A 15,056-nucleotide genomic window follows, 5' to 3' on the forward strand; every position below is an offset into this window, starting at 1 on the left:
GGTCTGGTTGGAACGGGAACCGGAACTGTCCAGTCTGATTTCCCAGCAGAAATAGTGTTGATCAGGAACTGGTGGTGCTGACCTTGTTCACCCGGTAATCAGGTGTACCTGCCAACTGGTACCCAGCAAACCTGTCAACTAGTCTGGACCATATGGGCCTTAAAAGAATTTGGAGGAGTAGTATTGGAGTTGGGTTGGGGTTTGGAAGTCCAACCTCTTGTAACTAACAAGCGTGCCAACCATTTGCTTTGGTGTCTTCTTGTTTTAATTTGTGGTGGCTAATTCATTTGTTGACCGTATTAAGATGACATCAAGTTTTTGTAATGTTTTAAGATGCTACGATGTCTGCCGACTCACTGGGCTTCTATTGTTCGCTTGCAGATTCACTGGGCTTCTCTTGTTCTGAACTTATGTAATCTAATATATGCAGAGTATTCTATCAGATGACATCACATGCAATCGGTTCAATTGGTCGAACTGGTACAGCAATGTTCCGAAGATTTTTTCTTTGAGCTTCTTGCCATGTCCATTTGCAATTTTGGATGTCTGGAAACTTATTGTTGCCCATACTCTTCCCATTGTGTATCAATATTCTATAAACTTGCCAGTGTCAGTAACAAATTTATCTCATTGGCTGGGTGGTGGAACTGAATTAATCCTGTCCATGCTCCTTACTACATTTCCACTCAGGACCTACTCTTAAGTTTAAGTGCGACTGAAATAGGTACATCGTGCCTCTTTAGTGGACCACTTCATGTTTGTTCCTACAGATTGAATAAGTGCAAAAGTAAGCTCCAAAGAAAAATATTTATTCAGTTGAAGAAGTAAAATACTGAAGCATTGAGTTTTCCCCTAAAACGTTTCAAATCAATTGAGAGGACAAAGTGCAAAAGGGATGAATCTATAGTCGCCAGACAAATACAAAAAGAATAATCATCCTCTTGTGGTAGGTGCCTAGCAGTCTGAGTTACTGACTGAGAACTGCTATGTGCAAGTTCGTGATGATAGATACTATCATGGTCTCTAGTATAGCAAGATACTGTAGAGCATTCATAGTATACATGCATGCCATAGCCTCTTTAGGCACACAAGGTTTGCTTCCCACCTATGTTTCAGCATAATGCATGTGTCGTACTTTTACTTTTACCGAAAAAGGTATCTAAACATCACGTTAGTTGTGCCCACATGTTCAAGGAACACTGGAATGAAATCAAGTTGATGTTTTTTTGGCAGCAGAAAGTAGAGGCGTGGCTTGTGTTTCAGATGCGAGAAAGGAAGCCCTGGTCTATATACTGGACGACGATGAAGATGAAATCTCTGATTCAGAATGACTGTCTGTTCAAGAATTTGCAGTGGTTATGCTCGTGTTGCTGCTGTTGTGGACCTCTAATACTTGAAGTTGCAGACATGAGTGTGAGAAGCAATGCATGTGGGCTTCTGATTGAAGCTCTTCGACTCCACCCTTCTTGGAAGGTCTTAATCTATACTTGCCATGTGCCTTTTCTGCTAGGCAGGCATTTGTTGAAGAGAAAGATGGAGTAAAAGGTAAGTATTTGTCTATTAACTCAGATAGAGTCGACCGATGATTCATGGCTTTTATCTGGTGCTGTCTTCATGGTATTGCTGCAAGCTCTGAGACCTCTTCAAGAGCTCCAAGCTTTTGCTTCATCTGTATGTGGTTGTCATTTTCATGTGTAAGAGAACCAAATGTTTGGTTTGTATTGTTTATTCTTTGGGTTGAATTGTTCATGCAGTGTACTCGACTAATGAACTTTGCATTTAAATGTTGAAATCTCTCACCTGAGATTGACTCAGCAACTCCACATGTCATTTTTAAGTGATGCATCTGTCTTGTGTGGAACACGACTAGCAGATATATGATTTCAAGGTGGCAGTAAAGAACATAGGCTATATTCTTATCTCATAGATTTGGAATCCTCAAATAAATGGTAGGTTTAAGATCATAAGATTATGTCTACAATATTGTTAATTGGGTTTCATTTCCTTAATAAGGACATGAAAGGGATGAATCGAAAGAGAAGCTGGTTGAACCTGGCAAATTGTTCGAATTCCACCAGCAACTTCTATGCCTCCCAAGAGTTTCTAAGAATACTAAATTGAGTAAATTGAGTTTAGAATGCGTTCAGCATAATGAGCAGAATGGCAAGGAGGTGTTATTAGAAGCAGCAGCCGGATAGAATCTAATCCTGACAAATTGCTTGAATTCTACCAGCAACGGCAATGTCTTGCAAGAGCTTCTAAGAATGCTGAATTGATTCAAGCAGGCGTTCATCATAACGAGTAGAAAGGCAAGCAGAGGGAAGGTATTATTGGTAGCAGCAGCCAGGCAGAATCTGAAAGGTTTGATGTCGATGCGGTCCTCTCTTTCAAAGTTATTCTCCAGTTTCCAAAGATGTTCAGAAAATAAGGCCTTAGAAGCCACATGGAAATAATAGTGCTCTTTCTGAAAGTTACCCTCTGACTATTATTGTACAAGTTTCTTGCACTGCTATGCTAACTTATGGGTTATGAGTTAGATAAAGAAAAAAGTGCTTTAGAAGTGTAATCAATTATGCTACTGCAAAATTTTTTAAATGGCTGTAGTGAAGATTTTCAATTTCTGGCATGAAGTTCCAAACTATGAAACAGACCGGTAGTCGATTGATGTCATGGGTTATAAATTTGTTTGTCTGCCTTGATGCAATGAAGTATAGATAGGTGGCTTCAGGTTGCAGTAGGGCACGATGTCGAAGAGGCATTGGTAACCTTGAAGCCTGGTGCCTCAAAAGTTATGCCTTGCCACCAATATTGTCCTGCTACACTATGCAGGTGAGTTTGCACGTGTTCCAATGCCGTTTTTCGATATTGCATATTGGAAACTGTGAACCAGTGTTTGCTGAAGACATTGCGCATTGGACATGCAGAGCTGAAGGATAATTCTTTGATAAGAGTTCTGAGTGGTAGCCCTGTTTTAGAGTTCCTTGAGTTGAAATGATTGCTAGGCTTCAAGCGCATCATAGTTCAATCGAGAGGTCTGCGAGAGTTGGTGATTTATTTTCAGAGGTTTTACTAAAGCAAACTCACAGCATAGTGCAGCGGACAAGATGAACTGCTGGTTCAAGATACTGTGTTTGCTCATTTGTTTGGTCTGTTAGCTATTGTGAGTGCTTGTGAACCTATGTTATTAGAGGCAAACCCACTGTGTTAATCTATGAACAAAATATTATGCTGAGCCAAAAGTCCAGTCGAACAAACACAGGGTTATTATTTCAAATTTCTGCCCTGGGCCATTGTAGTCTAAATGCCTTCAGTCACAATTTCTGTAAATGTTGGGCTAAAACAGATGTGCAAAAAGGAGCCAAAGACGTCATCGGGGTTGAAAAAAATAAATAAATCAGGATGTAGGTACACGTTTTAGAGGTACATCCTTGGGAACGATACCTAAGAACGACCCTCTACGCTTGGAGGATCCAGTCTAGAATGCGTCCAGTATAGCGGGCAGAAAGGCTAGTAAAGGCAAGGTGTTATGGGAAGCAACAGCCAGACAGAATCTGAAAGGTTTGATGTCAATGGTGCAGTCCTCTATTGGAAAGATATTCTCTAGCTTCGGAAGATGCTCGGGAAATAAAGTCAGCTTCAAATTTCTTCACAGTTCGTTGCAAGTCACAATATAGCTTTACTTTGGTAAAAGCTTCAAAATGGTGCTTATTTGACTGGCCTATCTTTGTTGATGAGACACCTAAATCTGAGCAAAGGAGCACCATGCGAGGGACTAGTGGACTAATAAGAACTAGGATTCAGTACATTCGTTGCCCAGGAGAGTCTAACTGCGGTTCTTCTTAGGTTGTATAACTCTTTGCCGCTGCTAGCAAGACCTCGCTTTTAACAATAGTTAAAGACAACCTAGCTATTTCAAAAGCTATTTGGTAGGGTAGAACTGGCCGTGGCAAGGACTCGAGAGATTTTGGCTGGCGTCTTACGTTGCTCTTGCTGTTAATGACCATCTTCTCCAGCAGGATTGCAGCTCTTGGTAAAAGCAGCATTGGCAAGGCAAGCTTCAATCCGTCATCGTCAAAAGAATGAGCTTTGAACCCGGCAATCTCCACGCTCTTCAGATACTAACCCGGCAATCTCCATGCGCTTCAGATGCCGAGCCAAGCATAATGAAGTTTTGCAGCAGGCAGAATTCCTGTGCATCGCAGATAAGAGGGAATGGCCGGATCAAACATGGCCTGCACATTTATTGGTAATAAGACTTAATGATCCGTCCAAAGTGTGGATGAGGATAAGCATGGACACGAATCACGTTCGCCGCTTGAATAGAGAATGATTTTGTACGTTCAAGTTTGATATGCATTAATCACAAATTGGAAAAAAAAAAAAAGGTGCGCAGAAGGGGATTGGATTTCGGGTGGTGATGGCAAATGACATGGTCGAGTGTTTCTATCCGGCCGAGTGTTTTGGAGCTTGGTTGGTGATGGCCAATGGCTCGGTGGAGTTCGAGCTTGACCCGTCGTCTCGACATTTAACCGGGCATGAGTGTTTTTTCTCGTCGATTTGAGTAATTCATTAGCATATATTTTTTTAAAAATTCAAAAGTAAATGAGGATGATCAAATTGTTTCTTCCAAATTACATCTCAATAACTAATCAATCACGTTCGCATCAATGTAATGTCCTTCAGCCTCCATGGGCATGAAAGGGCGATGTCGGGCGTTTATTTAACGACGCTATATAGTTATAAGTCCGGCTCGGCCCAGCCCATTTGTCAATCTGGTACATCTTGGCCCTGCCCGGCCCATTTCTCCAGAAACATCTGAATGCTTCGCTCATTATACTGCCTTCTGTTACACTTGTAATCCGGTAATGGACAGCATTTTGAGTGCAATTTAGTACTTGAGCCAATCCGGAATGTTTTCTGTTAAGATCTTAAGGTACACTTGTGATCCTCGCTTGAAGTAAGCTATCGTGCATCCACTCACCCTTGAGGCCCCATAGTTGAAAAACAAGATTTGTTTTCTGATTCAGATATTGGGTTGGAGCCTGCCAACAAGTAATAATTCTAATTTACTCCAGCTAAATGTATAACATCCTTATGCTGGCGTCCTGATGGCAAGGTTGCTGTCTTGGGACTGGAAGACAATACAGTTTTGCTGCAGGATGCCGAAGTAAGTTTTCCATTTTGTTACTTGAACGTTACCCTTATTACTTCTCAACTATAAACTCCTCCTGCAACAGTCCTTGACGAGCGCGTTCTTCTCTTATCTCTCTTGGGAAAGAGTTTGAATAGCTCAAAATCTGCATGATGCAATGCAAACAGCAAAACTTGCTTAGTGAACATTCGTATGCTAATAGAGATGGCAAGCCATTTTCGTTTGTCATATCTGTCAATGTGAAGTTAACAACGGGTTGCTAGATAAGTCAATCTGAGTAGGATAAGATTAAGTAATAAAATTTATTAGAAAACTCTATTCCAAGATGACCCATTTGTTAAATAGATCAACAAATTACAAGAGATGAATAAACCGTTTGACTAATTAGATTCAATTGAATGGGTCATTCCAATCCTAACATGTCCGACAGAGCAAATGTAAAATATGCATATCTTCATCAATGTCCAATAAGTTTGAAAAGAAACGAGCCATAAACTTGCAAAATCCTCGGTTTATAAGAAAAGTTAGATTCATATGGTATGACAAATTGTAATCTATAACTTGTGGAAACGAAATTCATGGATGATGGACTTACCGAACTAAATATAAATAAGTCATGATAGTTCGGGTTGCTAATCAAGTTGGCACTATTGTTTAGTTAGACAGATTACATGAGTCAATTTGTGTTTTGTGGTTTGAAACTTGAACCTGGAACAAAATTCGTCTATCAATTGTGTTAACTGTTAAATAGGTAGCCACAATTTTGATATGACATGATTTCCAATTAAGTGTCACCCTTAGTTGCCATGGGGAAACATGAGTCATCAATCAAAATGTTAAATCTATTGATTGTGGATTGTTTATGTTTGAGATTGGTATTCCATGACAGCTGTAAATTAATTGCACAGTAAGGTGTTATTTTTATTGTTAGGTAACAACTAATGATAAAGATACTTCAAATTCACGTAACCTCATTATTTCCAGACATGAGATATTCCAACAAGTTATTTTTCTTTTGTCAAATAAGTACCCATTTGACTGCAAGGACACAAAGATCGTGTACATGATAAAGATGGGTTTTTGTGCTTCAGTATACTTAGCAGTGTGGTCTATCAGATTCAGTCAATGAGTCCTTTTTTCCTTAGTTCCTCGATTATCTTTTCTTTAATAACATTTATTGCTAACTCAGTGACCTTTCGGTCCATATTCAGAAGATTTAATTCTTCTATCATTTCGCCAGCCCTAATGCCTACAAGAATAGCTAGAGGCAAATCATAGATTCGAAGAATTGGAAATAAAGAAAAAAAGGGGTTGCAAAAGAGGTTGAATGAGCTTTTCATTGTATGTCCATCCCCTTATACTTGAAATATTGAATATTCATATTGAAATTTAAGTTAGTTACTTCAAAAAGTCTTATGTCCCATATAATAAGAATTAATTAACAATGATTTCGACTGATGTTATTGTTGTAATATTTATTCTAGAATTAGATCCATAATTAGTGGGCTAATTGATGGAATATCATAGATTCCATCATTAGTAGGCTAGTTAATGGGATTTCATATTTTGAGAGATTTAATTGTCGTATTGTTATGGATCTTATTGTACTGATTGATTCCTTTATTAATATAAATACGGGATGATACTCTAAGAAAAATATCATCAATCCATTCCAAAACTTCTTTCTTCTTGCATAAAATTCTTTATGGTATCAGAGTTAGTTTTCTAGTTCCCACCTTAAACCACATTCTTCATTGTGCACCATCATCGTCACCACATCTTTTTGCCAAAGCTTGCAACTCTCTTAGTTAATCTCACTCTCTTTTATTTTTTGGCCTAACCTCAGCCTAAATAGAGGTCACTTTTTATGGTCTAATCGGATCATAATCTTTTTTTTTCTCCTTTCTCTTCCATCTTGAGTTATTGTCATTTAATAGTGACTTCAGAAAATTTTGGTAATAAGGACGATTCTCTTACTTCTAAAACCGGGGGGAAATATGAAAACATTCTCTTCCCTTCGGTTCAGTTTGATGGCTTTAATTACCTACTTTGGCCACAATATATGATGATCAGTATTGCATCCAGAGAATTTACTGGTTTTCTCACAAGGGAGAAACCAAGACCTACTACTCCTTTAATGACCCTCTCGAGATGGTTGGCTGAAGATGCCTCTATAAAAGCATTTCTTTTGAATCATATGATTGATGGTATTCGTAAACAATATATTTTTATGCAGACATCACGAGATATTTGGGTATCAGTTAAGGATACCTATTCTAAGACAGGAAATGATGTTCAGATTTATGAATTGATGAAGAAGATCCAGGAACTTCATCGGGGAGGTATGTCCGTTAGTGTTTATTTTTCAAAGCTACGTACTTTGTATCGGGAGCTCGAGGTTTATGATGACACTTATGAGGGACTTGCTGCGGATGTCGTTGTTCGACTTCAACAAAAAGAAGATAAGAAACGTGTATATCAATTTCTTATGGGTTGAATCCGGAATTTGATATCGTGCGTCACAACATTTTGCAAAAGGATCCTCTTCCTACCCTTCAGCAGGCCTATACCTTGGTCCATAAAGAAGATAACATGCATCACTTATATTCTGTGACTCCTACTCTTGCTCCTAATCGTTCGGCTCTTATTATGTCTTCCACATTAAGATCCTCTCAAGTTCATATCTCGCGATCAATAAATAAGTCATCTATTTGCTGTGATTATTGTGGTAAACCTTATCATATCAGAGAGCAGTGCTAGAAATTTCATGGAAAATCACTAGGAATCAATAAAGGCAAAGGTGTGAATAAGGGTTGTTCACAAGCTCATGAAGTCGAGGTGGTTGCGCTAGCTGGTTTTGAATATGCAAGTCCTAGTGATATTGGAAATTTTGTCACCAAAGAGGAGATGCAGCAAATTATCAAGGATATGATTAATCTAAAGGGTCCTAATTCCTCTTATGTAGCATCTAGTGCATCCGCTATATCTTCTACCACTCATCTTTTTTCGGATATATCTTTCCATTCATCTCCTTGGATCATAGATTCGGGAGCTTCTGATCACATGACGGGATGTTCGAGTCGGTTTGAATCATATAAACCATGTTCCAGACAAGACAAAGTTAGGATAGTCGATGGATCTTTTTCTCCTATATCGGGAAAGGGATCAAATTCTTGCACTCCATCCTTGACATTATCGTCAGTTCTTCATGTTCCTAAATTTCCACATCAATTACTTTCAATTAATAGTCTTACTCGAGATCTCAAGTGTAAAGTAATCTTTTATCCTACATATTGTGTCTTTCGGGACTTGGTGACAGGGGTAAAGATTGGCAATGATAGTGTATGTGATGGACTTTACCGGCTATGTGGATCATCGGCAAGCACCTTTCCGGCTAGCACCGCAGATTCCAATTCGGCTGCTATTTCTTCTCTGCGACAATGGCATCGACGTTTGGGGCATCCACCACTTCATACTCTCTATCATTTTTCCTAGTTTAAAGAATCAAGTTAAAGATCATCGGTTTTTTTGTGATACTTGTGCTTATTCTAAGAAGACTAGAACTATTTGTCCAGAGTTAAATAATAGAAGTTTTGTTTCATTTGATTTGGTTCATTTTGATATTTGGGGTCCTTCCTCTGTTAAATATGTTACTGGATATGATTGGTTTGTGACATTTATTGATGATTATAGTGGAGCAACTTGGATCTTTTTACTTAGACATAAAAGCGATGTTTTTGAAGCCTTCAAAACCTTTTTCAAAATAATTCAGACCCAGTTTAATACTACCATTAAGCCTCTTCGAACAGATAATGGTAGAGAATATTGTGCTTCTTCCTTTCAAAATTTTTTACGAGAGCATGGTATTCTCCACCAAACTAGTTGTGTGGATACCCCTGCACAAAATGGTGTAGCAGAGCGAAAAAATAGACATCTTCTTGAAGTTGCACATCCTCTTTTGTTTCAAATGCATGTCTCACCATCCTACTGGAGTGAAGCTATTCTTACAGCTACTTACTTAATTAATTGTATGCCATCCAGGGTTCCGTAAAATAAAAGTCCAATTTCTGTGTTGACTGGGAAACATACATTTATCCTCCCACCAAAATCTTTGGGTCTGTTTGTTTTATTAGAGATCATCGGGTGAATAGTAAATTGTCTTCCAAGAGTCTTTAGTGCATTTTCTTAGGTTACTCCTCTTCCCGTAAAGGTTATAGGTGCTATCATCCATCTACTCGTAAGTTTTATATCTCCAAAGATGTTATCTTTAATGAGTCTTAAGCCTTTTTTGATAATCCACCCTCTAAGATATCTAATTTGAACCTTTTTCCCGAGCTGTCGATGCTATTATCAATAGAGCAGACAGAGGAGCCTATTGTGAATCAAAGTGTACTCCATGAAGAGGTCTCACATGTTCAAAGAGATTATTCACATGTTTATTCTCATAAATAGACTGCTATGCCCAGTAATCCTCCTGGTGAGTCTTCATAGGCAATACCTGAATCCAATACAAGACCGCCGGAGCCTAGTCCTATCGATGATAATAATATTGAGGATGAAACAACCCCAATTGCTCTTCGTAACGGTAAACGGTCTTGTGTTGGTAAGCCTTGGTATCCTATCGATGAATATACTTCCTATTATGTTCTTTCTCCATCATATTTGCTGTTTGTTTCTTCTTTAGACTCTGTGTCTATTCCTAATACTTGGCAAATTGCTATTCAACAAAAAAAAAAATAGAAAGATGCCATGTTAGAGGAAATGGAGGCTTTGAAGAAATAGCATACTTGAAATTTGATGCATCTCCCTCTTGGGAAGAAAACAGTAGGGTTCAAATGGGTATATATAGTCAAGCAAAAAGCTTATAGAACTATGGATAGGTACAAGGCTCGACTAGTGGCCCGAGGATTCACTCAAACTGCAGGTGTTTATTATCAAGAGACGTTTGCCCCTATAGCAAAGATGAATACTGTGAGGATTCTTATATCATGTGTCGCAAGTTATGGTTGGGATCTTCAACAATTGGACGTGAAGAATGCGTTTCTTCACGGAGAACTTGATGAGGAGATTTACATGCACATTCCACCGGGTTTTGCAAATAGCACTACTGTTGGAAAGGTTTGTCACCTCAAACATTCTCTATACAAGCTTAAACAATCACCTCGGGCTTGGTTTGGCAGGTTCAACAAAGCTATGCGAGCTTATAGATACACCGAGAGTAATGCTGATCACATCTTGTTCATTCGCCGCAATGGATCTCTCTCAACTTTCTTAATTGTGTATGTGGATGACATTGTGGTGACTGGAAATGATACTAGTGAAATCATTAGATTGAAGAACGCATTGGGAAAGGAATTTGAGATTAAAGATCTTGGAAAACTGTGACATTTTCTTGGAATTGAAGTATCTCGCTCCTCATATTGGATCTTCTTATGTTAGCGTAAGTACATACTTGATCTTCTATCTCGGACAGGAATGCTTGGATGTAAACCTATTAATACTCCACTTGACTCAAACGCGAAGATTCGGGCCAAGACAGGGGAGCGAGTAGATTGCGAAAGCTATCAAAGTCTTGTTGGAAAGCTCATCTATCTTTCTCATACTCGTCTTGATATTGCCTATGCAATCGGTCTTGTAAGTCAATTCATGCATGATCCGTAAACTACTCAAATGGATATTGTGACTCGAATTCTTCGTTACTTGAAAGGCACACCAGGTAAAGGTATATTGTTTCAGAACCATGGTCATTTGAAGGCCGAGGCATTTTTCGATGCAGATTGGGCTAGTAATGTGGATGACAGTTGATCTACTCCAGGTTATTGTTCTTATGTTGGAGGTAACCTAGTTACTTGGCGAAGCAAAAGGCGAGATGTTGTTGCTAGATCAAGCGCATAGGCTGAATTTCGCTCTATGGCTCGGGGCATGTGTGAATTATTATGGATTCATAAACTTTTGGATGATCCGGGATTCCGAGTTCAGAAGCCATTGATGATTTACTCCAATAGTAAATTTGCTATCGGTATTTCACATAATCCTGTCCAGCACCATTGAACTAAGCACGTGGAAATTGATCGACACTTCATCAAGGAAAAGCTTGATATAGGAGAATTTTGTGCTCCATTTGTTCAATCCTCATAACAAACTGCAGATATATTCCCTAAGGCATGAATAAACGTGTATTTAATTATTATGTGTCCAAGTTGGGCATGTGCGACATCCATGCGCCTACTTAAAGGGGGGTGTTGCAATATTTATTCCAGAATTAGAACCATAATTAGTGGGCCAATTGATGGAATATTATAGATTCCATGATTAGTGGACTAGTTAATGGGATTTCATATTTTGAGGGATTTAATTGTCGTATTGTTGGGGATCTTATTGTACTGATTGATTCCTTTATTAATATAAATACGGGATGATGCTCTAAGAAAAAGATCATCAATCCATTCCAAAACTTCTTTCTTCTTACATAAAAGTCTTCAGTTATTATTTCTAGGCATGAGATATTGCTACAAACTATTTTTCTTTTGTCGAAAAAAGTACCCATTTGACTGCAAGGACACAAAGATCGTGTACATAGTATTGCAATTGGATTCCCGTTCATAAAATTTAGTATAAGACAATCGAACAAGCCACTAGGCCTGATGTAGCCAACAAAATCATGCAAGATGACCACCAAATTTCTTGGTGACGATTTGACTTTGAAACTCAGAAAAGGATCTGGATTCTTCGAGGACGATTGAGATAAACCCATGAAGCTCGTCCCCTTTCCAACAAGTTTAGTCCAAGCCGAGGACATTGCAGAAGCCTTTGTCTAAACTTCATAAGAAAATTTACTTGGAGGGCCGAGATGTTTGTCAAACTTTTGGGCAATATGATGCCACAAAAAGCAAGTGTGAAAGAATGCACAACGTAAATACAAACATAGAGCAACATTTACGGGACTAAATAGTGTGCATATAACGATTTATCAATACGATAAACTTAAAAACGAAATGTCATTGCATTGATTTGATTTTTACTTACCAAAAAATTATATGTCGAATCCGATGAGATGGTGAATTTTTTATCATATGTCAACTTTATTGTGTCAAAGTAGTGAAATAATCGATGATTTTATATACGGATAAGTATAGCAGCGGTTAGAGTATTAAATATATCTAGTAACTCCTATCAGAGTGGTAAATATGTACAGGCTAACATAGGACCTTCGTGTTTGATGCCTTGTAGCTTAGAATCCATTTTAGCAAAACAATCTTTTTTTCTGTTTTCTTTTACACTCCACAATTTCAAATATTGTCATTTTGTTTGGACTGTTGGTGTATAAGTAACTGATAATTATTTTAGCTTGCATTGTTACAAGTGGATCTCAGGTTAAGCTTCTTTCAATTGTAAAATGATATAAGTAGGGCACTGGATTTCCAAACAAGGACAGGCGGGACCCAGCACTGGGAGAGGGGGCAGAAAGAAAATTATATGCTACCTGGATTGCAAATCTGTTCCCGGATGACAAAGCAGGTGAAGCTCTTCGACTTTTTCTCTTTCCCCCTTTTTACACGAGGTTAAACCTTAAAATCAATCTCAATTCAGTTTTGAACTTTTTTATCTAAAAAATCTTTAACTCTAGAGTTAGTCATAAATATGCGCCCAATTTTTCTATCCAAAAAATCCTGAAATTTATGGGGAAAAGTACACTAGAAGTGCCATAATTTTTGTACGGCGTTCACTTGAATGCCATAATTTTCAAAACGTTCACTTAAATGCCATAACTTTTAAAATCGTTCACTTGAGTGCCATGTTGACGTGGCATTCGGAAAAGCTGACGTGACAGCCGGGAAAGTTATCGTAGACGCCGGAAAGCCGACATGGTACGCCGGAAAAGTTAATGTAGCACTCAAGTGAACGATTTTGCTCCGACGTAGCACTCAAGTGAACGATTTTTTAAAGTTATGACACTTAAGTGAACGTTTTAAAAGTTATGGCACTTCTAGTGTACTTTTCCCAAAATTTATGTCATGTCTCAAATCTGCTCTAGTAACTTTTTGTCTTTAAAAACAGACTAGCTAGTCTCAAATCCACCCTTATTATCCTCCATCCAAAAACAGTCATTATTATTTGACGTGATATTTCTATGTCAATGAAAAAATCTACATCAACAAAGTGAGGTGGAATATTATCTTCGACGAAATCATTTTTTGATAAGGAAATTAGGAAAAATAGGGATGACCGACAGTGAATTTTGGATGGAGGGTTAGCGGGGGTGGATTTAAGACTAAACCTAAAGTTGCGGTTTGTTTTAGACAAAGAATTGGGGCCAACTTTCGGACTGAACTTATAATAAGGTTTTTTTGTTAGAATTTTTTTTTTTTTGAAACTAGACCTAAAGCCTTTTTGTATAGATAGGCACCCTTCTCATTAAATAATTAATTGTTCGATTTTTTATGCACTCGAACAAATTTTTGGGTTTAATAAACTTGTGAGTGATTAGTATAGTCGCACGGCACTATTTGGGACCTAAGCACCACGCATTTTTCGTGTATTTCTTCATTATTTTTTTCCATATTTCCTTGAAAATTGACTATATTCCCAGACAACAACACATTGACTTGAGGGAGGGGTCAAGAGGATTATCAAATATAAATGTACAAATATTTTTTTTGTCCACCTTGATCGGAAAGATGTTCTCCATTGTTTAGATTTGTTTTGGGAAGTCTCTATAGATGAAAAAGAGTGAGAGTGCATCTCATCTTCTAATTAGTACTTAAGCATGATGTGGTTTATCCACTTTTGATTTTATGACTTTTAACTAAACACTCTATTACCAACCATCACATGACAAGTGAATAAGAACGCTTTAGGAAATATTTCTTTACATCAGTATTGTGTGCTATAATTACCCTAATTTTTATGTTTCAATCTGTTAAACATTGTCCAAGAAGATGCTCGTAAAATATAAACGAGAAAACAGTCCACCTTATGACCCAAAAAAGGGCACACAAATATATGCTTGATTTGGATTATCTATGGAAATGAACTTAATTTGTTAGGGGTCAAAAAAATTTAATCAATTTAATGCATATGTTTTTCACTAGTTTTGTCTCTAAAACAAATTATAAGGAATGAAATCGAACATTCACAAGAATATGATGATCAAAAGTAGAAGGTTTGTGCATGTAGGCACCATGTAATCTTGTACATGTGAGTTTGTACTCTTCCAGATTATCATTTTGTCCAAACATAGTAATAAAGAGTTGTCGTGGGTTATAAAGTCTACCAGGAAAAGAAATTAAACAAGCAGAAAAATATATCTGTGGTCAATGCATCAGCGTGTTTCTTGTCCGGATGCATTGCAAGTCGCTGTCCAATTCCTATTATATATTTAGATATGCCAATTGTATTCATTTACGAGCAAAAAAGAGGCCAATGTATGTAAAAATTTACGTACCATCGAAAGTTATTTCAATATGTTCTCTATCATAGACTATACTAATTTAATAGAGAGAAAGGCCAACCGAAAGTCTCAAAAGTACAATTTAGACCGCAGGAGTTGGGATATCAAGCCACTAGGATTTACTATATTCCCTACTACTAGGAAAATTATAGATCCCCTAGTTACTCACATGGTCAGTCAGGTTGACATGGATGTCCATGTTGTGACGTCAAGAGCTTTAAATATATTCAAAAAAATACATTTTCCGATGGAAATAAATTTAATAAAGTGCAGGAAAGTTCAACGGCGCAGCACCTGTCTGTATTTATCAATTATGACCACTTGTCTACGGATAATAACAGAAATTGTTTTTTTATCAATTATGACCACTTGTGCAGTGAAACTTCCACCACACGAAGGCAACGACTATAAACTACCACCACAAGAAGGCATTTCCTGTTTCCTGGGAGAGGC

General features: G+C 37.8%; 1 pseudogene; it reads right to left on the minus strand.

Moving 5' to 3' along the window:
* LOC125314374 overlaps window positions 1-15,056 on the minus strand; it is a 413,124-nt pseudogene that overhangs the window by 336,806 nt on the left and 61,262 nt on the right.

This window comes from Rhodamnia argentea, chromosome 3 (assembly GCF_020921035.1).
Source record: "Rhodamnia argentea isolate NSW1041297 chromosome 3, ASM2092103v1, whole genome shotgun sequence".
NCBI classification, from domain to species: Eukaryota; Viridiplantae; Streptophyta; class Magnoliopsida; order Myrtales; family Myrtaceae; genus Rhodamnia; species Rhodamnia argentea.